This window comes from Triticum aestivum, chromosome 3A (assembly GCF_018294505.1).
Source record: "Triticum aestivum cultivar Chinese Spring chromosome 3A, IWGSC CS RefSeq v2.1, whole genome shotgun sequence".
Classification (NCBI taxonomy): Eukaryota; Viridiplantae; Streptophyta; class Magnoliopsida; order Poales; family Poaceae; genus Triticum; species Triticum aestivum.
The window spans coordinates 295,872,105-295,897,278 of record NC_057800.1 but is presented as its reverse complement, the minus strand read 5'-3'; positions in this window follow the sequence as shown (position 1 = coordinate 295,897,278).

Below are 25,174 nucleotides of genomic sequence, written 5' to 3'. Positions count from 1 at the left end.
AGAAGCAAACAATCATGGTAAACAACCACCACATAATCATGGCATGATGCACAACCAAGTATGATGCATGTCCGATTTAAATATGCATGGCATGGCAAAGTGCACAAACAATCTTACAAATTAAGTGGAGCTCATTATGCAACTTCGTTGCATATTGATGAAACACCACATTCAAGTTATTTAGTTCGATCTTGTTTATGTACCCAACAATATTAAATGTTGATTAACATGGCAAGAGGGTGAAGCAAAGTAAAACTAGCTATCTAGTCAAGGTTAAATGAGGCCGGAAGCAACGAACAACAATTCCGGAAACTCCTCATGAGCATATTATAGATTTGGTACTATTCTGCCCTAAACACAATTTTAGGGTTGTTAAACATGCAAAGTAAGGCCACCATGATAAACTAGGCAAAATTCTACCCCAATTACATATAAAGTTTATTAAATTCGGAGTTACGGTTATTTAGTTATGAAATAAATCATTTTAGCATGGCATAGGAGAAAATTAAAGCAAACAACATTTTTGACATTTTTAACATGGATGAAAGTTGCATATTATTAATCTACACAAAATTCTGAGCAAGTTTCATATATAAAACATTTTAATCCGATGCACGGTTAGTGAGTTATTAAATGCATGAACTAGGGGGACTATTCTGCAAAACTAGCAAACTCTGGATAAATAGAAAAATCCCAGGCGCTGAAAAAAAAACATGACATGGGCCGAAACTGTTGGGCCAGATGCACAGGAGACTGGGGGGAGGGGCTGCTCACTCATGGGCCATGGCCCAGGTCGGGGGAGAGGCATGCCGAGGCGGATGGGCCGGCGCTGGGGCCCCTGAGCGTGAGGGGGAGACGCCCACGAGCGGTTCGTCGTTCTCCTCCTACCGAGGGACATCGTCGGATCTCCAGGAGTGGACGGTGGCGGCGCCGGTCGCTGGAAGGAGGCCGGGACGGCGGAAATGGTCGGATCCGGCGCGGGGGATCCAAATCCGGTCGGCGGCTTGCTGCAAGGGAGAGAGAGGGACGGTGAAGAGAGGAAAAGAGAGAAGAAGAGAGAGAAAAGGAAACAAGGAGGAGCACAGGGTCGCCCTGAGGTCGCCGGTGGCGTCTCCTATCTCCGGACAGGCGCGGCGAAGGGCACAACGATGGGTGGCGGGGTGGAGGAAGAAGGTGAGGTAGGCGGGTCCGGGGCGGCGACGTGGTGGCGGGACGTTCTGGCGAGGCGGCGGCGAAGTCCGGCGAGCGATGCGCTCGTCGGCGGCGGGGCGAAGGGCGGCAGCGCGGGGGCTCGGTGGCGAACGCGGCTAAGAGGAAAGGCAGGCGGGGCGCGGGCGACTCGGGCCCGGGGAGGGCCGGATCTGGGCTCCTCCGGGCCCCGACGAAGTGGGGCGCGGGGAGGCCATGTGGCGCGCGCAGGTTGGATGCGGGAGGCGGCGACGATGACATGGCGGCCTCTCATTGGACGAGCAACGTGGCTGGACGGGGTGGACATGTCCGGCCGTCCGGCGGACGTGTCCGGCGGCGCAAGGAGGACGAAGATAGGGTTAGATCTGCGCGAGGATTTCGGAGGGAGACACATATTTATAGGTAAAGGGAGCTAGGAGAATCCAAATGAGGTGCGGTTTTCGGCCACGCGATCGTGATCGAACGACCGAGATGATGGAGAGGTCTTAGATGGGTTTTGGGCCAAATTGAAAGGGTGTTGGGCTGCAACACACATGAGGCCTTCTCGGTCCCTCGGTTAACCGTTGGAGTATCAAACGAAGTCCAAATGGTACGAAACTTGACAGGCGGTCTACCGGTGGTAAATCAAGGCCGCTTGGCAAGTCTCGGTCCAATCCGGAAATGTTTAACTCCCACACAAGAAAGAAAGGTAGAAATGACCACCGGAGGAGAACGAAGCGCCGGAGTGCAAAACGGACAACGGGGAAAATGCTCGGATGCATGAGACGAACACGTATGCAAATGAAATGCGCATGATGACATGATATGCAATGCATGATACGCAAGCAATGACAAGGCAACAACAGCGAATAACTGAACGACACCTGGCACATCGGTCTCGGGGCGTTACAACACTCCACCACTACGAGAGGATCTCGTCCAGAGATCTAGAATGGCACCGGAGGGAAAACGAAAGGGAAAGAGAAGCGGTAAAACTAAGTTGCTTCTTTGACCAATGAGTGAAACCAAAGAACCTTGCTAGGTTGAACAAATTCGAGAAAAGAATACAACGAAGGAGAACAAAGTCGAAAGCACTCCGTTAGAAAAGGGGGACAAAGAGCATTGCGAAACCTTGAGGTTGAAGGGAAGATATACATAGAAAAAACACTCCGGTTAAAGAAGGGGATCAAAGAAGACCAAATTCGGGCAGCGCTCCCGTTGAAACGGAAGGCAAAAACTTGATAAAATGAAAAGAACTTGAGCAAAAGGGCACGGCACTCCGGTTTAATGGATAGACATGAAAAAACACGATCCTGACAAAGCAAGAAGATGGGTTGAAGAGAGCAACATCAGAAAGCCTCCAGAACAAAAGAATAGAAGATAGATAATTGAAATAAGATAATTGAGAAGAAAATACCAATTTCTGCCACAAAAGAGTTTGAAAAGGCATCTTTAAGAGAAAGGTCGAACGGAGTTGTTGGAAAACCAACAACGAAAAGGATAAGTTTGATATGGTCTTATGGAATACATCTCGAATTATGAGGTGACAACCTGCCACTCACGGAAAAGAATTGGATTGATATGAACAAATTTACGAGAAAGGTATGTCGCACCGGAAAGGACAAATGAAGAGCTTGGATCATTTATGAGCACCATAATAGCAACAATCCTTAGGGACAGCTTTAGGTGAAATATAACCCAAGATAGCTCCAATGACGAGAATGATGGATTTAAAAATGTCTCATTCTAGACAGCATGTGAATCATGACAACCCGAACTGAAATTATCAAGAATGACATAATACCACCTCGAATGATAAGGTAGACAGAAATGCACTCCGAATAGCAAGATGAAGAACGCTTGAACTCCTTAAAAAAGAATCTCGATTAACATTTCGAGAAGGAATATAAATCCTTGATGAACCAACATGTAGAATCTCCAAAAAGAACTCCGGTAACGAAAGGATAACGAGAAGAAAGAGAAGTTGAAAACACAAGGTGAAACCTTGCAATGCTTTAGATGGATCTCCGTGATGATATAATTGAGAGAACTTGGAACTCCGGAAAAGAAAAGATGAAACGAGTGAAACCAAGAATTTTTTATGAGCCTCCGGAATAAAGAATTAATCACTTGAATGAAACAAGAATAAGAATTACATTATGCTTATCCTTCACCAATTAAATTGATGACAATCAATGGATTTGGCATACTAGTTATTCTCGTAGAGAGCATTAAGATAGATATAGTGCCAACTTTGGAAAATATTGAACGAACCACCGGTAGAATTGAAATAACGAATAAATTGATAAGGAAGAGAAATCTTGAACGAATCACCGTAAGAATTGGAAATGAACGAAGTAAAGATAAAGAAACACCAGGAAGAATTTATTAAATGAACGAAGAAGCTTGAGAGAATTTAGATACATGAGAATGAAGAGATCACGAGCCGATTAAAGATCACTTGAACGAAGCACCGGTAAGATTTAGAGTATTAGAGCTGAAGGCTGGAATGAATAAATTTTAGATGGTGGGCTCCGGATAATCAAACTGAAAAGACTCCTAAATTACTCTGGATGGGTGAAAAGAAATCTCACAATCGAAAATAATTATGGGAGGATGGCAACAAACTAGAGCCACGAATCTTGAAGAGAATGGAGCAAGATATGGAGGTAAAAATCTTCTTCAGTCTTCAAATGGTGAGAATGCCAACGAGAAACACCACCAAGAAATATTTAGACACTCTGAAAGAATCAAACGAAGAGGTTGAGCCAACGATGAAAAGAATTGTGAAAGATCTAGGAGAAAAGCATTTGACTGATGATAATTCATTCTTACGTCAAACTTCAAAAAAGAATTTGATGATAGCTCCGGGGAGATTAGAAGAGTCAGGTAAGATCCTGGGAAAAGACCTGTGGGTTAGGGCCCACTCAAAAGTTACACCGTTGAAATGATTTACTTGAAAAGAGATATTGCACCGGTAGAATTAAAAGGCTTGGATGAGATAAACATCCTCAAAATAGGATTAACGGATCTTGAATGACAGGACGATCCTTCTGAGATATCTTCAGCACTCCGGAACAATTGAATAGCGAGAGGGGAATGATTAAGAATTGCACCAGCATGAGAAAACATTGAAACGAGGAAAATGATATGATCAACAAAGCTTGACTTGAAACCATCCGGGAAGAAAATGAGTGACGAACTTGAAACTCCGTAAGCATCTTCATGACAATCACCGGATACGAACATGAAGGAAAAGAATGGAGAGACTTCCATCAATAAAATGATACTTGATTGAGAAATCTGAGTCCTTGAAGAAAAAGGGTGGGTGGGCGGGAAAACAAATGCAACTTGAGATGGATGAAACGAACACCGTAGAGAAAGCTGAGATTGAAACTTGCGGATGTTGCAATGATCGGATCCATTTGAAGAGAAGCACATCGGTTGAGAAGAGGATTGACATGACAATCTCGATTATCAAGAAGGATTAGTATTCGCATCGGAGTATGAGAAAACCATTTGGGGAAGGTTTGGAATCAACATTTGACATTGAAGCAACTCGAATACCACAACTGAAAAAAACAAAGGATTGGCTTGCAGAATACGCCGGAACAAACATATGATAGAGATTTCGTCCGAAGTTTTCGTGGTGGGGCCTACACGGGCTCGATCGTACAGCACCATCATGTACAAGGCAGTGCACATGACATACGAAGCATCCCTGAGTCGGCATAGCCAAGGACTCTTTAATACACAACGAGACCACTGTAAAACCGACTGTGAATAGGCGGACCACTAGACATCGAACCCCAATTTCATATCATACATCTATCAGAAAGATATCCTAAGAGCTACTTGAATTCCCACTTATAAACTCCCGAAATTTTCCGGTTATGCAATCAGGTGTTGGGGATACAGGGGAAGCATAATATCTCACCCAAAACTAGCAAATCCTACATCCAGCTGTATCCATCCTTCAACACATAACCAAGAAACCTTCGGAAATCATCTACCTCAACCTTCAAAAAGCATCCGTTATACGAGTTATGGCAATACTCCCGAACTCCCGCCCAGTACTGGGTGGCGTCGAGGTTATCTCACCAACGAACTGCATAAAAGAGATTTTCGATGTCGGCGAAAATATCTAAAGTATTCCAGAATTGCAACGATAAAATTATGATGACAACACCTCAGAGCTCAACTCCCCGGGACACTTCCACTAAACCCCTGACGGGAGGCACCAAGTCAATGTTCTCATCATAAAACCATCAGAACGATTCCAAGATACCCGCGTGATCCTAAATTTTTTTTAGTGAAATTTGAGAAGAGAAGAGTCAAAACTCTATGTCAGGAAGCCTTACCAGAGCGATAAGGAGATTGGGAAGTAAAAAGAATTCCTAAATTCTCCGATATAATTTTCTAAAGACTCAAAATATTTTTCTAGACACAACTCGCCCGCTAAAAATGATCAAGCAATGGGGCACCTAAGGTCGGGGAAGGCTCTGATACCAACTTGTAACACCCTCGAAGCGACTATAGCTCCCACGTGTTGAGGCAAGACTTAGAGACATAATCGCATTGAAGGCATATGTCGCAAGTTAGGCAATCTTCACAAACATCCCATGTAATGTAATAATAAGAGGGGAGATAACATAGTTGGCTTACAATCGCTCCGTCAATCAAGTACATAAATAACATTACATCATCCATACACTCAAGGCCCGACTATGGCGCCAAAATAAAAGAGAACCCAACATGCAACATGGTCCCAATCACCCCCAACTGGGCACCACTTCTGATCATCGGGAAAGGAAATGTAGTATCGTTGAGAGTCTTCGTTGAACTCCCACTTGAGCTCATACGCGTCACCTGGAGCGGAATCATCAGGCCCTGCATCTGGTGTAATAATAATCTGTGAGCCACAGGGACTCAACAATCTCGCACCCTCGCGATCAAGACTATTCAAGCTTATAGGTATGGCAAGGTAAAATATGAGTGGAGCTGCAGCAAGCGACTAGCAAGTATGGTGGCTAACTTATTCGCAAAACAGAGTGAGAAGAGGAGGCAAAGCACGAGCGAGAAGCTAGAGAACAACCTGCGCAAACATTACTCCAACACCGTGTCCACTTCCCGGACTCCACCGAGAAGAGGCCATCACGGTAACACACTCAGTTGATTCATTTTAATTAAATTAAGGTTCAAGTTATCTACAACCAGACATTAACAAATTCCCATCTTCCCATAACCGCGGGCACGACTTTCGAAAGTTCAATCCCTACAGGGGAGTCCCAACTTAGCCCATGACAAGCTCTCACGGTCAATGAAGCAATAGACCTCCTCCCAAGACGTTTCGATCAGACTCGGTATCTCGGTAACTCAAGACACTTCGACAGGTTAAAACAAGACCAGCAACACCGCCCGAATGTGCCGACAAATCCCGATAGGAGCTGCACATATCTCTTTCTCAGGGCACACTCAGATTGTCTTAGGTACGGGTAGGCCAGCCTAGAGTTGCCCCTGGTGGCCACCGGCAGCTGACAGGTTGGACCAACACTTAGAGGAGCACTGGCCCGGGGGGGTTAAAATAAAGATGACCCTTGAGTCTGCAGAACCCAAGGGAAAGAAAAGGCTAGGTGGCAAATGATAAAACCAAGGTTGGGCATTGCTGGAAGAGTTTTATTCAAGGCGAACTGTCAAGGGGTTCCCATTATTACCCAACCGCGTAAGGAACGCAAAATCCGGGAACATAACACCGATATGACGGAAACTAGGGCGGCAAGAGTGGAACAAAACACTAGGCATAAGGCCGAGCCTTCCACACTTTACCAAGTATATAGATGCATTAATTAAATAAGATATATTGTGATATCCCAACAAGTAAACATGTTCCAACAAGGAACAACATCTCCATGTTCCAACAAGGAACAAACTTCAATCTTCACCTGCAACTAACAACGCTTTAAGAGGGGCTGAGCAAAGGGGCAACATAGCCAAACAACGGTTTGCTAGGATAAGGTGGGTTAGAGGCTTGGTTCAACAATATAGGAGGCATGATAAGCAAGTGGTAGGTATCGCAACATAGGCATAGCAAAAGAGTGAGCAACTAGCAAGCAAAGATAGAAGTGATTTCGAGGGTATGGTCATCTTGCCTGAGATCCCGCAAGGAAGAAGAACGAGTCCATGAAGAAGACAAACGGACGACGTTGAACGGATCCTCACAACCGCGACGTTATCGGAACCAACCCAAAGAAGCAACACCGGAAAGAAGCAAACAATCACGGTAAACAACAACCACATAATCAAGGCATGATGCACAACCAAGTATGATGCATGTCCGGTTTAAATATGCATGGCATGGCAAAGTGCACAAACAATCCTACAAATTAAGTGGAGCTCATTATGCAACTTCGTTGCATATTGACGAAACACCACATTCAAGTTATTTAGTTCGATCTCATTTATGTACCCAACAATATTAAATGTTGATTAACATGGCAAGAGGGTGAAGAAAGTAAAACTAGCTATCTAGTCAAGGTTAAATGAGGCCGGAAGCAACAAACTACAATTCCGGAAACTCCTCATGAGCATATTATAGATTTGGTACTGTTCTGCCCTAAATACAATTTTAGGGTTGTAAAACATGCAAAGTAAGGCCACCATGATAAACTAGGCAAAATTCTACCCCAATTACATATAAAGTTTATTAAATTCGGAGTTACGGTTATTTAGTTATGAAATAAATCATTTTAGCATGGCATAGGAGCAAATTAAAGCAAACAACATTTTTAACATTTTTAACATGGATGAAAGTTGCATATTATTAATCTACACAAAATTCTGAGCAAGTTTCATATATAAAACATTTTAATCCGATGCACGGTTAGTGAGTTATTAAATGCATGAACTAGGGGGACTATTCTGCAAAACTGGCAAACTCTGGATAAATAGGAAAATCCCAGGCGCTGAAAAAAAACATGACATGGGCCGAAACTGTTGGGCCAGATGCACAGGAGACTGGGGGGAGGGGCTGCTCACCCATGGGCCATGGCCCAGGTCGGGGGAGAGGCAGGCCGAGGCGGATGGGCCGGCGCTGGGGCCCCTGAGCGTGAGGGGGAGACGCCCACGAGCGGGTCGTCGTTCTCCTCCTGCCGAGGGACATCGCCGGAGCTCCGGGAGTGCACGGTGGCGGCGCCGGTCGCCGAAAGGAGGCCGGGACGGCAGAAATGGTCGGATTCGGCGTGGGGGATCTAGATCCGGTTGGCGGCGTCTGAAGAGAGAGAGAGAAGGAAACAAGGAGGAGCACAGGGTCGACCTGAGGTCGCCAGCGGCGTCTCCTGTCTCCGGACAGGTGCGGCGAAGGGCACAACGATGGGTGGCAGGGTGGAGGAAGAAGGTGAGGCAGGCGGGTCCGGGGCGGCGACGCAGTGGCGGGGCGTTCTGGCGAGGTGGCGGTGAAGTCCGGCGAGCGATGCGCTCGTCGGCGGCGGGGCGAAGGGCGGCTGCGCGGGGGCTCGGTGGCGAACGTGGCTACGAGGAAAGGCAGGCGGGGCGCGGGCGACTCGGGCCCGGGGAGGGCCGGATCTGGGCTCCTCCGGGCCCCGACGAAGTGGGGCGCGGGGAGGACATGTGGCGCGCGCGGGTTGGATGCTGGAGGCGGCAACGATGACGTGGCGGCCTCTCATTGGACGGGCGACGTGGCTGGACGGGGTGGACATGTGCGGCCGTCCGGCGGACGTGTCCGGCGGCGCAAGGAGGACGAAGATAGGGTTAGATCTGCGCGAGGATTTCGGAGGGAGACACATATTTATAGGTAAAGGGAGCTAGGAGAATCCAAATGAGGTGCGGTTTTCAGCCATGCGATCGTCATCGAACGACCGAGATGATGGAGAGGTCTTAGATGGGTTTTGGGCCAAATTGAAAGGGTGTTGGGCTGCAACACACATGAGGCCTTCTCGGTCCCTCGGTTAACCGTTGGAGTATCAAACGAAGTCCAAATGGTACGAAACTTGACAGGCGGTCTACCGGTGGTATTCCAAGGCCGCTTGGCAAGTCTCGGTCCAATCCGGAAATGTTTAACCCCCACACAAGAAAGAAAGGTAGAAATGACCACCGGAGGAGAACGAAGCGCCGGAATGCAAAACGGACAACGGGGAAAATGCTTGAATGCATGAGACAAACACGTATGCAAATGAAATGCGCATGATGACATGATATGCAATGCATGAAACGCAAGCAATGACAAGGCAACAACAGCGAATAACTGAACGACACCTGGCACATCGGTCTCGGGGCGTTACACTTATATGGATGACATAGTGGTCAAAACCAATGACAGGGCAACCCTCATACCGGATTTGCAAGAAACATTTGCAAACCTGCGCAAGATCAAAGCTGAACCCTGAGAAGTGCGTCTTTGGCATCCCGTCCGGCAAGCTTCTCGGGTTCTCTGTATCATAGCGTGGGATAGAGGCCAATCCGGACAAGATCAAAGCTATAGAGCAGATTGAAGCACCCAAGCGAATCAGGGATGTGTGTCGGCTTGCTGGTTGCGTCGCCACCATGGCCAGATTCATTTCCAAGTCTGCCGAGCGCGCCCTTCCCTTTTTCAAGATCCTGAAAAAGGCGGGCCCGATGGAGTGGACGCTAGAAGCCGAAGCAACATTGCAAGATTTGAAGAAGTACCTGTCATCCGCACCAATACTAGTTGCGCCTAGGCCACAAGATCCGTTGCTGCTATACCTGGCGGCAACGAACCAGGTGGTCAGCGCCGCACTTTTGGCGTAGAGAGAGGTTGACGACGAGGTAATGGCAGCGACAGAGCCCGACACCACCAATGATGCAGCACCCGGTCTACTTTGTTAGTTCCCTCCCGCAGGGAGCTAGATCAAGGTACTCCGGCGTGCAGAAACTGCTCTTCGGCCTTCTTATGGCCTCGAGGAAGCTGCATCACAACTTCTAGGCACACGAGATCACTGTCGTCACTCGCCTCCCTCTGCAACGGATATTGCACAATCCAGATGCAACGGGAAGAATTGTGGAATGGGCACTGGAGCTGTCCAGCTTTGGCCTCAAGTTTGAAAGTACTTCGACGATTCAGAGCTGAGTCCTGGTGGAGTTCATTGTAGAGTGGACCGCAACGCTTGACGAAGAAGCCCAAGAGACTGCTCTCCCCGGCAAGGAGGCAATTTGCAGTTGGATCATGTACTTTGATGGAGCTTTCTCCTTACATGGCGTCGGGGCTGGCGTACTGCTTGTCGCGCCCACTGGAGAGCACCTCATGTACGTGATCCAGATGCACTTCCCCAAGGAGGTGTCAACAAACAATACGGCAGAGTATGAAGGGCTGCTAGTCGGTCTTAGGATCGCGGCGGACCTCGGAATCAAGAAGCTCATCGTTAGGGGCGACTCGCAGCTCGTCGTCAAGCAAGTCAACAAGGACTACCAGAGCCCGTTGATGAAGGCCTACATCGATGAAGTGAGAAAGCTGGAAGAGCGTTTCGACGGTATACAGGCTGAATACGTTCCTCGAGCGGAGAACGATATCGCCGATTACCTGTCAAAACGCGCTGCCCTCAAGCTACCTATGGAACCAGGTACCTTTGTGCTCCAGCTAACTCAACCATCCGTTGATCCATCAACAGTGCAGAACAAGAGGAGGAAATCAGGACCCGACAAGTACTTTCCCGCCGAGCTCCCCGGAGCCACCGGCAAGGATGTTGCTGGGGACACTGAACCCGCCACGGGACGGATAGCTCTGGCGGAGCGTCAAGCTCTTGCCGTCGAGACAGCCGCTCCCATAGCGGAGGAAATGCCTTTAGTCCTCGCAGTCGAGCCCCAGGCTCCAGCGTGGGCATAGCATACCGTCCGATTCCTCCAAACAGGGGAACTTCCTGAAGAGCAGGAAGAAGCGGAAACAGTAGCCCGCCGCTCTACCATGTACTAGTTCGTCGATGACGTCCTGTACAGAAAGAGGCCGAACGGTGTGAAATTGAAGTGTATCCCTCGGGAGGAAGGACTGGAGCTGTTGGCGGAGATACACGGAGGCATATGTGGATCCCACATCGTGTCAAGGGCCCTTGCCGGCAAGACATTTCGGCAAGGTTTCTTCTGACCCACCGCCCTCCAGGATGCAACGACACTAGTCACCAGGTGTGAAGCGTGTCAGTTCCATTCAAAGAAGCTACATCAGCCAGCTCAGGCCCTTCAAACCATTCGTCTCTCCTGGCCCTTCTCGGTCTGGGGGCTCGACATACTGGGCCCTTCCCCCAGCGCTGTCGGGGACTTTGAGTACTTGTACGTTGCAATCGACAAGTTCACAAAGTGGCCGGAGGTGGAGGCAGTGAGGAAGGTCACAGCTCAGTCAGCCTTCAAGTTCTTCAAGGGACTAGTGTGCCCTTTTGGTGTACCCAACAAGGTCATCACCCACAATGGCACACAGTTCACAAGCCGCACCTTCATGCAATATATCCAAGACCTCGGCAGCAAAGTTTGTTTCGCTTCCGTTGCTCACCAACGAAGCAATGGTCAAGCTGAGAGGGCAAACGCTGAAGTACTGCGAGGCTTAAGGACCAAGACCTTTGACTGGCTGCACAAGAGTGGAAGGCACTGGATTGATGAGTTGCCGACGGTTCTTTGGTCGATCAGGACGACACCAAATCAAGCCACCGGCCAGACACCCTTTGCCCTAGTATACGGGGCAGAAGCAGTTCTCCCCAGTGAACTCATATACGGGTCACCTCGAGTGCTCGCTTATGATGAGCTTGAACAAGAGCAACTGTGGCAAGATGACGCAATGCTCCTTGAGGAAGATCGTCTTAGGGCGGCTGTGAGAGCAGCACGCTACCAGCAAGCCTTGCGCCGCTACCATAGCCGCAAGGTTCATGCCCGAAGCCTTGAGGAAGGCGACCTTGTCCTTCGGCGCATTCAATCAGCCAAGAATTCCAACAAGTTGACGCCAAAGTCGGAAGGCCCTTATCGGGTAATACGAGTCACCAGGCCCGGCGCAGTCCGCCTGGAGACCGAAGATGCCATTCCGGTGAGTAACTCCTAGAACATTGAGCATCTTCGCAAGTTTTACCCGTGACGCCCGGCTTGCCGGCCCCCCCGGCAAGCCACCTTTTGTAGAAGGATTGCCGATGATGCATGTAACCCTTTGTACAAAGCCAGGCATAGACCCTGAGCATAAATAAATGAAGCGCTGGCGCCCTAAGTTATAGCATGCATGCTAGGTCGAGTCTCGTCCATGGTTAGGGTTGATAGTGCTTAGCAGCGACTAACCCCTAGCTTAGAGGTCGAGTGTGCATCTCTTTGTCTTTCTTTTGTCTTCTTTGGTTCATAGGACACACAGATATCTGTGCCTAACCACTTGGGGAGGAAAAGAAGATGAGCAGACCAGCATCTAGCCCCCGGCAAGCCAGCATTGTCGGGGGCTACAAGAGCAAAGATTCACCCACGGCGAACCAGGGTTGCCGGGGGCTGCATCTTCAGATAAGTTCTTCATCCCTTATCATGCATTCCATTATGGACTGAGGTATGTGAAACCTCGTTTTCCCCTAAGCTACCGTGCTCCCATAACTCTAGGCCCTAGGGCTCGTTCCTGGGGCCTAGTTTGGTCGTAGTCGCGACAGCGAAAGGATGAAACAAGGAGCCAGAACCCGCCTCATCCCTGCCTCCGCCAAAGGCGTGAGGAAGGTCGAGCGAAGTGGGGAGACGGCAAGGCCTGTTGCCGGGCAAGGAAATGTTTATCTTGAAGATATCAAGGATTTACTCCTTGTCGTGGGTTCCACCCGCAAACAAATGACCCGGCAAGCATCCTTTTTTCATTAAAAACATTCCACTCAGGTACAGTCCATAGGGAATGAAAAACATGAATGATGGGATTACAAATTTTAAATTCAACAAAGGCCCGAAGGCTTACAAACTAAAAAGAGATAAGGTGCCTGTAATCCCTTTCTTGTCCCTCTCCTCAGGAGGCAGGTCAAGGAGGCAAAAGAGACAAAAGGAGCGCCTAGGCAAGCTACGGGTGGCAGAAGACACCAAGAGAACATCTTGGTGGCCATCCAAAGGCTGGATGGTGATGGCGCCGCCGGAAGCAGAGCTCGAAGACGAGGCAGCAGGACGTCAGCACGCGTCGAAGGCGTCGGTGCCCGCGTACTCCGACTTGACGGCCTTGCCGCCCGCCCTCTTCCTCTTGCACAGCCTCCCAACACCAGCCGCCCAAGGAGACGACTCCGAGAAGTTCAGGGAGCCGGCGACGCGGATGATGGGGTCGCCAGTGCCGCACGAAGCGGCACCCGACACCTAATCGGACCCGTCATCCTGCCGCCTACTACCCTCGTCGTCGCTGCCGCTGTCCTCCTCGTCACTCCCACCCAAAGAGGAGTCTTCACTATCAGAAGAGCTCTCCACGCAGCACCTTGCACGGGTCCCAAAGCACCCGAAGACCTTGACGGAGAGAAGGCCACCCTCCATCAGCTTAAAAAGGAGAGTGAGCCCCTCTGTCAAGCGGTGGATATGGGCAAATGTCTTCCATCCCCGACGGAGATACATCACGTGAGGGGCAGGGAAGTTGACGCGGGCCCGCATGCCACTGATCCCGTAACCCCTCATGTGCAGCCACAACGACTCCGGCGGATCCAGCTCCATCTCCCGCGCGAATGGAGTCGGGAGATGAAGCCGACGGCGAGGCGGCCGGCACAGCCTGACGAAGAACTCGCAAGGGTCATCCCCAACGTGGCCCTCCATGGGTAGAGGAACAGCTGACGGAGGCGAGGCCGGCGTGCCGCCCCGTCCTCCTCTTCCCCGAGCGTCCCAGCCTCGCCCACGGCCTCGCCCCTCCCTGTTCCCCTCGCGGCTAGCTCTGCCACCGCGGGTGCAGGAGAAGGAGGGACGCGTTGTCGTGCGGCGACCCTCTCCGCCACCGTCGAAGGACCAGGATTCCCTCTCTCCATGGCAGATGGAAGAGGGGAGTAGAAGCTGAAGAAAGGAGGAGATGAAGGAATGCGGGACGCCATCCCCCCTCCCGCTCTTTATAAAGGAATGGGGTGGGGGCTCGGCCGCCTCGCTCAGCCAATCAAGATGCAGAAGGCGCAGTGAACTGGGACCGACCCGCCGCCCCAGCCTGCGGCGGCCCGGTTTCCCGCCTCCACCATTCGCCACCCCAAGCGCATGAGAGCCACATGGCAGGCGTGCAGGACCAAGGCGACGGGTGAGGCAACCTCTCCCCACCCCGTGATCATAAGGAGTGGACGCCTTGAAGACCACGCCTTGGCCCCGTTCAGTAAATGGGCCGCGCCTCCACGCCTCCCTCCGTTTATGGGGAGGGCGCGAACCGCCCCCTTTACTACGATGTGACGCATGCATGCAGAGCTCAGCCCCACGCATGCCACACACGTCACACATGCCTCCCCACGCCGTGCCACGTGCAGGAAGCGCGGGAAGCACAGCGCGCGAAGAAACTTACCGCGGTAAAAACCGCCCCGCCTGCCCGCACATCGTTTTTGGGCCTAGCCCAACGACGCGATTGCGCTTACGTGTGGCCCAGGCCCGGGGCTCCTGTCGGTGTACAAAAAGAGGGGTACACTTTTTGTACCCCTATAACTGTGCGCAGGCAGTCTGAGCCACGGGCACCACCACACTGAGCAAGGCAAGGGAGGTTAGCCAAGGTAAGGCCGGAGCTCAGGAGAAGCAGAACGACGCCAAGACCAAGACCACAAAGAGCAAAGGGGACGAAGCGCCCCCCCCCCCGGCAAGATCCTTGCCGGGAGGCGGTTTTAGCAAACCCAGCAAGACCCTTGCCATGGCAGCTCGCCCCACACCTACGGAGTGAGTCACCCTTGAGTCCACTGCCCCAATGGGGCAAGGATTCAGGAGACATCCCCGTGGTGGCATGCAGATCTTTGTGAAGACATTCAAGATCAGATACACCCTTTAGAAGATACTGATCCTTGGCGGGATCCCAGCCAAGGACGACCACAAGGCCCCCGGCAAGAGCCTTGACGGGGATGACAGCAGGCGCCACTGCAAGACCCCTGCCGAGGCCCCGGCAAGGCCCTTGCCAAGAACACCCGTAGGGCCACCATCAGGCCCACGCCAGTCAAACCTGCACCGCCATTCGCATGCAGCTGCCGACCCAACCAGCTGGGCAGGCACCTATGTGGCGGCATGCGCATCTTCGTGGAGACCCACAACTGCGCCACCTCAGCTGCCTGCCTGCCTACATGGCACCATGGGCGTCGCTGGCCAGGGCGCGTGTCGACACGAGAGGGAGCAGTGACGGACGAGACAGGGCTCTCCCCGTCTCCGATAAAGCAAGGACACCTGGGCAAGACGCATTAAATGTGCCTTGTCATGTAATGCGAGGGATAACCTCACATCACTATACCCTTTCCACCTCTTGTGTGCCACTGTGGCAACCCCTTTCCTATAAGAGGAGGCCCGAGGCGACCAGGAAGAGGATTCGGCTTTTTGGAGCTCCTCACGCCCCATAGCTAGCTCAAGAACACAGATATACAATCCACCAAAGCAGGAGTAGGGTTTTACGCATCCTCGCGGCCTGAACCTGGATAAACGAACCGTGTGCTATCTGTTTGATCCGCTCTTCTCACGACCCGCGCCCTGCAACCATAGTAGGGATTCTTGTGATCCCATAGGTGTTGTTCCCACCGACAGACAGAGATGTAGAGTTTGTCATAGATCTTATCCCATGAACCGCCCCAATTTCTAGGAGACCTTACAAGATGGCACCCTTAGAGCTAGCCGAGCTTAAGAAACAACTCGATGAATCCTTGCAAAAGGGTTTCATCCGTCCTAGTTCTTCTCCCTGGGCTTGCCCCGTCCTCTTCGTCAAGAAGAAGGATGGTACGGACCGGATGGTTGTAGATTATTGTCCCGTTAATTTTGTCACGATAAAGAACAAGTATCTGCTCCCAGGATGAACGATCTGTATGATCAGCTCGCTGGATCCTCAATCTTTTCCAAGATGGATTTGAGGTTAGGCTACCGCCACATCAAGATCAGAAATGGGGACATTCCTAAGAGGACTTTTGTCAATCGTTATGGCCAGTATGAGTACACCGTCATGTCCTTTGGTCTAACCAATGCTCTAGCTACATTCTCCCGCTTGATGAACTCGATCTTCATGGAGTACTTAGATAAGTTCGTCATGGTTTACATCGATGATATTCTTATTTACTCGAAGAACGAGGAAGAGCATGTTGAACATCTTAGACTTGTGTTAGAGAAAATCAGAGAGCACCACCTTTATGCCAAGTTCTCCAAGTGTGAATTTTGGTTGCCAGAAGTGACCTGTCTAGGCCACGTGATATCTGGTAAGGGCATTGCTGTCAATCTCGAGAGAGTTCAAGCCATTCTTGATTGGACTCCACCTGAAACAATTAAACAAGTTAGGAGTTTCCTTGGTGTAGCCAATTATTGTCGCCGCTTCATTGAGAACTTCTCCAAAGTGGCCAAACCTCTCACGGAACTTCTCAAGAAAGATAAAAAGTTTGAGTGGTCCCCACAATGTGAGTACAGTTTTCAGGAACTGAAAAGACGCCTGACTTCTGCTCCCATAGTTGTTATCTACCGCGACGCCTCACGACCGGGACTAGGTTGCATTCTTATGCAAGATCGCCATGTGATTGACTATGCATCTCGACAGTTGCATCCACATGAGGAGCATTATCCTACACATGATCTAGAGCTTGCAGCCGTAATCTATGGACTTAAGACATGGCAGCATTACCTTCTCGGTAAACGTTGCGAGATTTACACCGACCACCAGAGTCTCAAGTATATCTTCACCCAACCAGATTTGAACCTTAGGCAAAGACGTTGGTCGGAGTTGACCTCAGATTACGACTTAGGGATTACCTACACCCCAGGCAACGGGAATGTCATGGCTGATGCGCTAAGTCGTAAGTCCTATTGCAACAATCTTATGCTGCAGCAGGGCGAACCACTTCTCCATGAGGAATTCTGTAAGCTTAATCTTCACATTGCTCCTCACGGATTCCTTTCTACCTTGGTGGAGAAACCTACCCTTGAGGATCAGATCATTTCTGACCAAAAGTTTGATAGGGGTGTTATCTGCATCAAGAGAAACATTAAGAAGGGAGTTGGTGGATGTTTCTCTATGGATGATCGAGGTGTTGTTTTCTCTGAGAATCGCTTGGTGGTTCCCAAGAATCAACATCCGCGACAACTGATTCTTAAGGAGGCTCATGAATCTCCTCTCACGATTCATCCCGGTAGTACTAAGATGTATCAGGACCTACGCCAGAGGTTCTGGTGGACTAGGATGAAGAGAGAAATTACTCAGTTCATTGCTAACTGCGACGTTTGTCATCGCGTTAAGGCAGAGCATCAAAGGCCTGCTGGCACCCTTCAGCCTTTAGCTATTCCTGAGCGGAAATGGGATAAAGTTGGTATGGACTTCATCACCGGCTTTCCAGGACCAAGAGAGGGAATAACGCTATCTTCGTAGTCATTGATCGTCTTACAAAAGTGTCTCACATCCTACCTGTTCGAGAGAGTATCACTGCTAGTCAGCTCACTGAATTATATATTTCTCGAATAGTTTCACTTCATGGTGTCCCACTAGAGATCAATTCAGACCGTGGTAGTCTTTTCACTTCTCATTTCTGGGAGAGTTTCCAAACTGCCATGGGCACCCATCTTTCCTTCAGTACTGCTTTCCACCCTCAATCAGGTGGTCAGGTGGAAAGGGTCAACCAAATTCTCGAAGACATGCTTAGAGCTTGTGTTATCTCATTCGGTATGGATTGGGAGAAGTGTCTTCCCTTCGCCGAGTTTGCTTATGACAACAGCTACCAATCCAGCCTCAAGAAAGCTCCATTTGAGGTTCTGTATGGATGAAGATATCGAACACCTTTGAACTAGTCAGAACCCGGTGAAAGACAATTCTTTGGACCGGATATGATCCAGGAGGCAGAAGAACAAGTTCGCGTCATTCGTGAGAATTTGAAAACAGCCCAATCTAGTCAAAAGAGCCAGTATGACCGCCGCCATAAGGAAGTGTCTTATGAAATTGGCGACAAGGCTTACCTTCGGGTTACTCCTTTGAAGGGTACCATCGTTTCGATATCAGGGGCAAGTTGGCTCCTCGTTACATTCGTCCTTTTCACATTCTCGCTAAACAAGGAGAGGTTGCCTACCAGTTGGAACTACCCCCACATCTTTCCCGAGTACATGATGTATTCCATGTCTCTCAACTCAGGCGTTGCTTCTCGGATCCCATCCGTGGAGTGGACCACAAAACGCTTGATCTCCAAGATAACCTCACTTATCGAGAGTACCCCGTCCGCATTCTGGATCAAGCAGAGTGTGTCACTCAGCGTCATAACATCAAGTTTCTCAAGGTTCAGTGGTCTCATCATTCCGAGAGAGAAGCTACTTGGGAGCATGAAGATCATCTTCGACTTGAGTACCCCACTTTGTTTCCGCCGACTCCTGAATCTCGGGACGAGATTCTTCCGAGTGGGGGCGGGTTGTCACATCCCTAGATCTGGTATGACCTAGACTAGCTAGTCATTGTGCATCATGTTTAAATTCCTTTTAATTTTGAAATGAGGATTTGTGAAACCCTCAGAATCATTTCTGGAAATGACCGAGTTAAAAATTGCTCCAAAAAGGTCCAAGAAAATGTTCATGTTGCTCTCTGAAAATTTTTGGACAGAGATAAAAATTAAACCAACATTTTTAGGAGGTCATAAGTATTTATTTTAGGCATTTGAAATTAATGCAGTAATTATTTGCTTTGGATATATATTGTTATATATATATATATAATATTGTCCAAAAATTTTGCTAGCAGTTGAGGAGCTCTGGAATAATACCACTAGCCCCGACAAAAATTTGCATAAGAAAATAAAATGGTTTAGTATTTTTTTATTAAACAGAACAAATGTCAGAAACTAGAAAAGAAAAACAAAAGGGAATTACTTACCTGTGCTTACCTGCAGCCTGGCAGCCCACTGGCCCAACAGGCCGGCCCAGCCAGCTGGCCGCGCCAGTCACCCACTACCTCTCCCCAGGAGGTCAGGGGCGCGTGCTCGCCGTGCGCACCCACGCGTCGTGCCACCTCCTGTCTGCTAGCTTGCGTGGCGCCGCGGACAGACCCGCGAGAGCCGTCTGGATCGCTCTGACCAACCCGCCCCTCCACTCCTCCCTTCCTCTCCTCTCCGTCGCTCTCTCTCACCGCGACCGAGCGCTGTCGTCGCCGCAGCTCGTCGCCGCCGCAGCCACCGCCTCCCCCTCGCCCTCTCTCCATGTCTGCAAGCTCCGCCACGTCGCCGGCCATCTCTCCGTCAAGCCACGTGCCTCGGGAGGCCCTAGAGCACCTCCATCGACGTCGTCTTCATCCCCGGCCACCGGAGATCGTCTTCGCCGCCCCGCCGTCTCCAGTGCGTCCCCGAGATCGCCGTCAAGCCCGTCGAGTCCGCAGTGAGCTTCTGCTCCGTTCCCCTCTTCCCGTTCCTCCATTCTCGTGTCGTAGCTCCTTTTCTCCACCACGGCCGTAGCTCCTCGCCACCGATCATGGAGCCACCGTGGCCGGAGCCCGAGCCAGCAGCCCCCGAGCACCCAGTCGTGCTCCTGGTGCCACGAGGGTGCCACAGAGCCCCTCAGGTGGCCTCCCCGTGCCCCGCAGCCCGCTCCTGCATTAGCCGTGCTCCAGCCGCCGCCCCGAGCTCCGCTTCGACGAGCTCCAGCCACCCCGCGTCCTCCCGTCGCTTCCCCTGGAAGCGCGCTAGCCTGGGCTTCACGTGGGTGGTCTCCGCCGCCCAAATGGTCGCCGGAGCAACGATCCCGAGACCTCCGCCGCGTTCTGCCTCACCAGCGGCTTAACGCCGGCGGGATTGACCGGGTCCAACCCCCCAGTTGACCCAGCTTTGACCCCTATGGGTCAATGACATGTGGGGCCCGGCCCTCTTAATTTTAGTTTAGGATTAGTTTAATAACTAACTAACGCTGTTAACTAACTGTGACACTGATGTGTGGACCCCACAAGTCAGGTTTGACCTGGTCAGCCCCATTGACTCGCTTACGTCATGCTGACGTAGTGCTAACGTAGTTATTCATTTTCTGGTTTTAAAACAAATCAGGAAATTCTAGAAAATGATATAAACTTCAAAAATTCATAGAAATTCAACCGTAGCTTAGATTGAAATAATTTATATATGAAAAATTATCAGAAAAATGCAATCTATCCATCTGTACCATTTTAATGCATGATAAACCAACTTATACTTGATGTATAGGTGAAAACATATTAATTGCATTCATGAAGACTTAACTTGGAGTTGCATTTGAATTCTTGGTTCAAATGGACTTCATCCAAATGAATGCTAGCTGCATTAGCTCAAACAACATCACATCTACATGCCATGTTCATGCATCATATTGTTGCATATGATTGTCCTTTGATTTGTCGACACCATTCCTTCTCGATAGGTCCTGCTCCGGAGACCAATCCAGAGTACCTGTCAGTGGAGCAATGCCCCCCTGTTGATCTACCAGGCAAGCAAACCCCCTTGTTCATTCCGATACGGTCCTACTCTCTCACTCCTGGTCTCATTTATTGCATTAGGACAACAATGATTCAACTGCTACTTTATGTTGCGGTAGTTGACCCCATTCCTCTGCATGACCTGTATTTGCCACAGTAAATAGTTAAAACCCACTAGCATGTGTAGGAGTTGATTGAGCCATGTTGTGTTCCTACCATGCATTGCCTGCTATTGCTTAGAGTATGTCAGGTTTGATTCATCGGGAATGAATTGGAGTGTTACGATATGTTCTGGTGCTGAGAGTTAAGCGTGTGAACACGATTTGTTAAAGGTAGCGGTGAGAGGCCATGTAGGAGTACATGGTGTGTTGTCTCACTAGAACCGTCCTTAAGCACTGAGTTCCGTGTATGTTGTCCAATGACTAGCTACTACCACACATTGGAATGCTTAAGTGCCCCTCTCGACTTATTAGCCAACTTGATCTCTGTCTAGGAGTTGCAATTAGTTTCTGGTGTTTGTAGGTAGTGTTAGTAGTCTACCAAGTGGCACCCGGCCAGGTGGGCTTGGGACAGACTAGGCACAGTGGCATGGTGTACCAAGTGGCACCCAGATGGTGGGCTTGGGAACCCTGCTCACATCGTTTGGGGCCGTGAGCGACACCCCGGCCGGATCTCCATGCGGATGGAACCCGAATAGGCGATAAACCTGGATGAGAGACTTGTGTGGTTAGTCAGGTTGTGGCCGACACCCTCGCCAGGCTTCCGCTTGAAGGTTGCCGAGGTACACGACGTGTACATGGTGATAAGTGGTGAGAGCGTGTGTGAAGAAGTACACCCCTGCGGGGTTATCTTGATCTATTCGAAGAGCCGTGTCCTCGGTTATGGACTTCTTGGATGCTTACGTGATACATAGACAACTTGAAATGGATACTCTAAAATGCTCAAGACAAGTGTGAGTGCTATGGATGGCCTTCTCGTAAGGAGACGGGAATGAATCCATAGTAGTGTATTGATGTGGTGATTAGTGGACTTGGGTGCGATGCCTCACCTCAAAGAAGTTTTACGTAGTCGTAGAATAGGATAGCCACTGAGTCAAAGTTGGCTTGCTGCAACTAAACCCCACACTACCTTCTTGATAATGCATGTATGATAGGATCTGATGTAAGTCTTGCTGAGTACCTTGTACTCACGTTTGCTTTATTTATGTTTTGCAGGTGAGACATCTGTCTCACTAGTAGTACCACTTGGACTTCGACGAGTAGCTTGTTTCCTCAGCTATGATCTTGTACCCTTGGGAGGGACTTGTAGATAGTCAGGCTTCTCACCCTTTTTCTTTTGTAGTTGTCTGTACTCAGACATGTAATGTTTCCGTTGCTTGTATGCTCTGAATGATGGGTCATGTGACCCCTGTTTGTATTTAATGCTATGTGGCTCTGCTGAGCCTTTTTCTGTATGAGTTTGCGTTATGTTGTGATGCCATGTTGTACAACACATACTTGCATGTTATGCGTACTTGTAACGTGTATTGCTATGTGGGGGATCTAACAACCTAGTTGTCTATCCTTGGTAGCCTCTCTTATGGGGAAATGTAGTCTAGTGCTTCCACCAAGCCATGGTAGTCCGCTACAGCCCGGTTTACAGGAGTCCTGCTAGCCCAGCAGTACTGCTCCGGAACACTTAGACTGGCCGGCATGTGATTCACTTCATTCCTGTGCCTGTCCCTTCGGGGAAATGTCACGCGGTGACATCCGGAGTCCTGTTATCCCAGTGCTACAGCCTGGATTCGCACTCTGCTGACCGACATGCTCGATGTTGATTCATGTATGCCTGTCCCCGTAAGTTAGTGCCACTTGGGTTCACGACTAGTCATGTCGGCCCGGGTTCTCTGTCATATGGATGCTAGCGACACTATCATATACGTGAGCCAAAAGGCGCAAACGGTCCCGGGCCATCGTAAGGCGACACCCGTGGGAATACCGTGCGTGAGGCCGCAAAGTGATATGAGGTGTTACATGCTAGATCGGTGTGACTTAGAATCGGGGTCCCGATAGGTCTGTGAAGTCAATGCAAAGCCTCCATTTCCCATTAGCCTTCCGGACTCCTCTTACCAAACCAGCTGCCTCCAATTTCTTGATTTCCTCGGCAATGAACTCCTGCCTCTCCAAGGCCTTCTTCCGGACATTCTGCTTGACAGGTCTGGCGTGTAGGCAGACAGCAAGGTGGTGCTCGGTTACCTCCCTAGGAACACCGGGGATATCAGATGGTTGCTAGGCAAACACATCGGTATTCACCCATTGGAAGGCAACAAGCGCACCTTCCTATTTTTCATCAAGGGTGGCGCTGATGGTGAAAGTACCATCAAAGCTAGCCAACCCTACCGCGACCTTCTTCACTTGGGGTGCAGCAACCTTGGATCTCTTTCTGTTGGAACACTCTGGCATGTCGTCAATGGGTGTGTCGCTGCAACAATCCCTGGGTCTGTTCACCAAGTATGCAAGGCACAAGAACAAGATTGAAGCACCCGTTAAGTCAGAGATTGAAGGACCAGGAGATTTGAAGAACCAACATGCAGCTTAGAGGGACCAAGATGGAGCCTAAGGAGCAAGATATCGTCAAGAGAAGGGCCTCCCTTGCCGGGCAGGTGAGCCCGACAAGGGGCGAGGCCACCACCAGAAGCAAGCAACCGAGTCTCCCCGGCAAGGTCTGCCGGGGCTTGCGGGGGCAGAACCACCCCACCGACCACTCAAGCACTACCCACGTCATCTATCAGTGCGGTGTCAAGCCACAAGATGGTTAAGTGGAGTCGTTCACCACATGGCAGCCATTTCCTACAGAAGAAGCCTACAGATGACACCCTTCCTGCGACGTGTCAAGAGAACAGGTGCGGAGCTCGCAAGATAGCCCGGCAGGCCTCACCGGGCGACCAGTGATGTGACACTCAGCGGCACATTTAATGCACCCGTTCAGCCCGCAGAGTTAGGTATGATAGCACTGTTCTCTATCATATCAGTGGATAATGACCACTTTGCCACTGTGGTGACCCCTTAATCTATAAAAGGAGGCCCATGGCACTCATATTAAGGGTTAGAAGGTTGAAAAGTTGATACACCCAAGCCACCATACACGCGTAGTCACTGCGGCCCTGCGGGAAACCTTTCCGGGCAAGTGTAGTATGCACCAACGCATTCATTCCTCCATCAATCCACTAAAGCAGGAGTAGGGTCTTACGCCTCGCGGCGGCCCAAACCTGGGTAAATCACGTGTGCTCTCTGTCGCGCTGTCGTACGTTGGTCTGCTCTTGTGCAACGCGCCGTCCCCCTTCCGAACCAGCAAGGGGCCACCCGGTCCCATAGGTGGCCACGGATATCCCGCGACATCTTTGGCGCGCTAGGTAGGGGGAGTGCTTGCACGAACTTGTAAGTGTACATAGCGCATCATCTTCATCCTTGACGGCACCATCGACCATGGCACCCAAGAAGAAATCGGGCACCATGGCTCATCCATCCACCTCGAAAGCTCCACCGCCCACGGCCTCTAATGCCGCGAGGGATACAGATGCACACGAGGACGTAGACGCTACTGGGGGTGTGGTTGGAGCAGGTGGCGCCATTACCACCTCCTCCGCGACCGACACAGGGGCCGGAGCCACCGGAGGAGAACAACATCAACAACGTCTCGACGGTCAGACTCTACAAGGTGCGGGTGAGGGGGTCACTCCATCCTCTCCCCCTCTGTAACACCCCGAGACTGTTGCACCAGGTGTCTTCCAGTTATTCGCTGTTGTTTCCTTGTCATTTGTTTGCGTGTCATGCATTTCATATCATGTCATCATGTGCATCTCATTTGCATACGTGTTCGTCTCATGCATCCGAGCTTTTTCCCCGTTGTCCGTTTTGCAATCCGGCACTCCTATGTCCTCTGGCGCCCCCTTTTGCCTCTTTTCGTGAGCGGGTGCTAAAATTTCTCAGAATGGACCGAGATTTTCCAAGCGGCCTTGGTTTACCACCGGTAGACCGCCTGTCAAGTTTCGTGCCATTCGGAGTTCGTTTGCTACTCCAACGGTTAACCGGGGAACCGTAAAGGCCTTGTGTGTGTTGTAGACCAACACCCCTTCAAAGTGTCCCAATAACCCATCCAAAACCCCTCCATCCACTCAGTCGTTCAGTCACGATTGCATGGCCGAAAACTACACCTCATTTGGACTCTCCTAGCTCCCTCTACCTATATATATGTGTCTTCCCCCAAAAATTCGCGGATGAACCCTAGACTTCTTCCCATCGCGCCGCCGGACAAAAATCCCCACTGACAGGACATGTCCGCCTCGTCCCATGCCCAATCTTGCGCTGCCACGTGGCTCTGCCGCTGTCCCCATGCCGCCGGCTCGCGGAGCCCATTGCGGGCCCGCACGGGCCCAAGGCGCCAACGCCCGGCTCGCTTCGCCCCGCCGCCTCGCACGCCTCGGCGGTGTTGGCCGCCGCG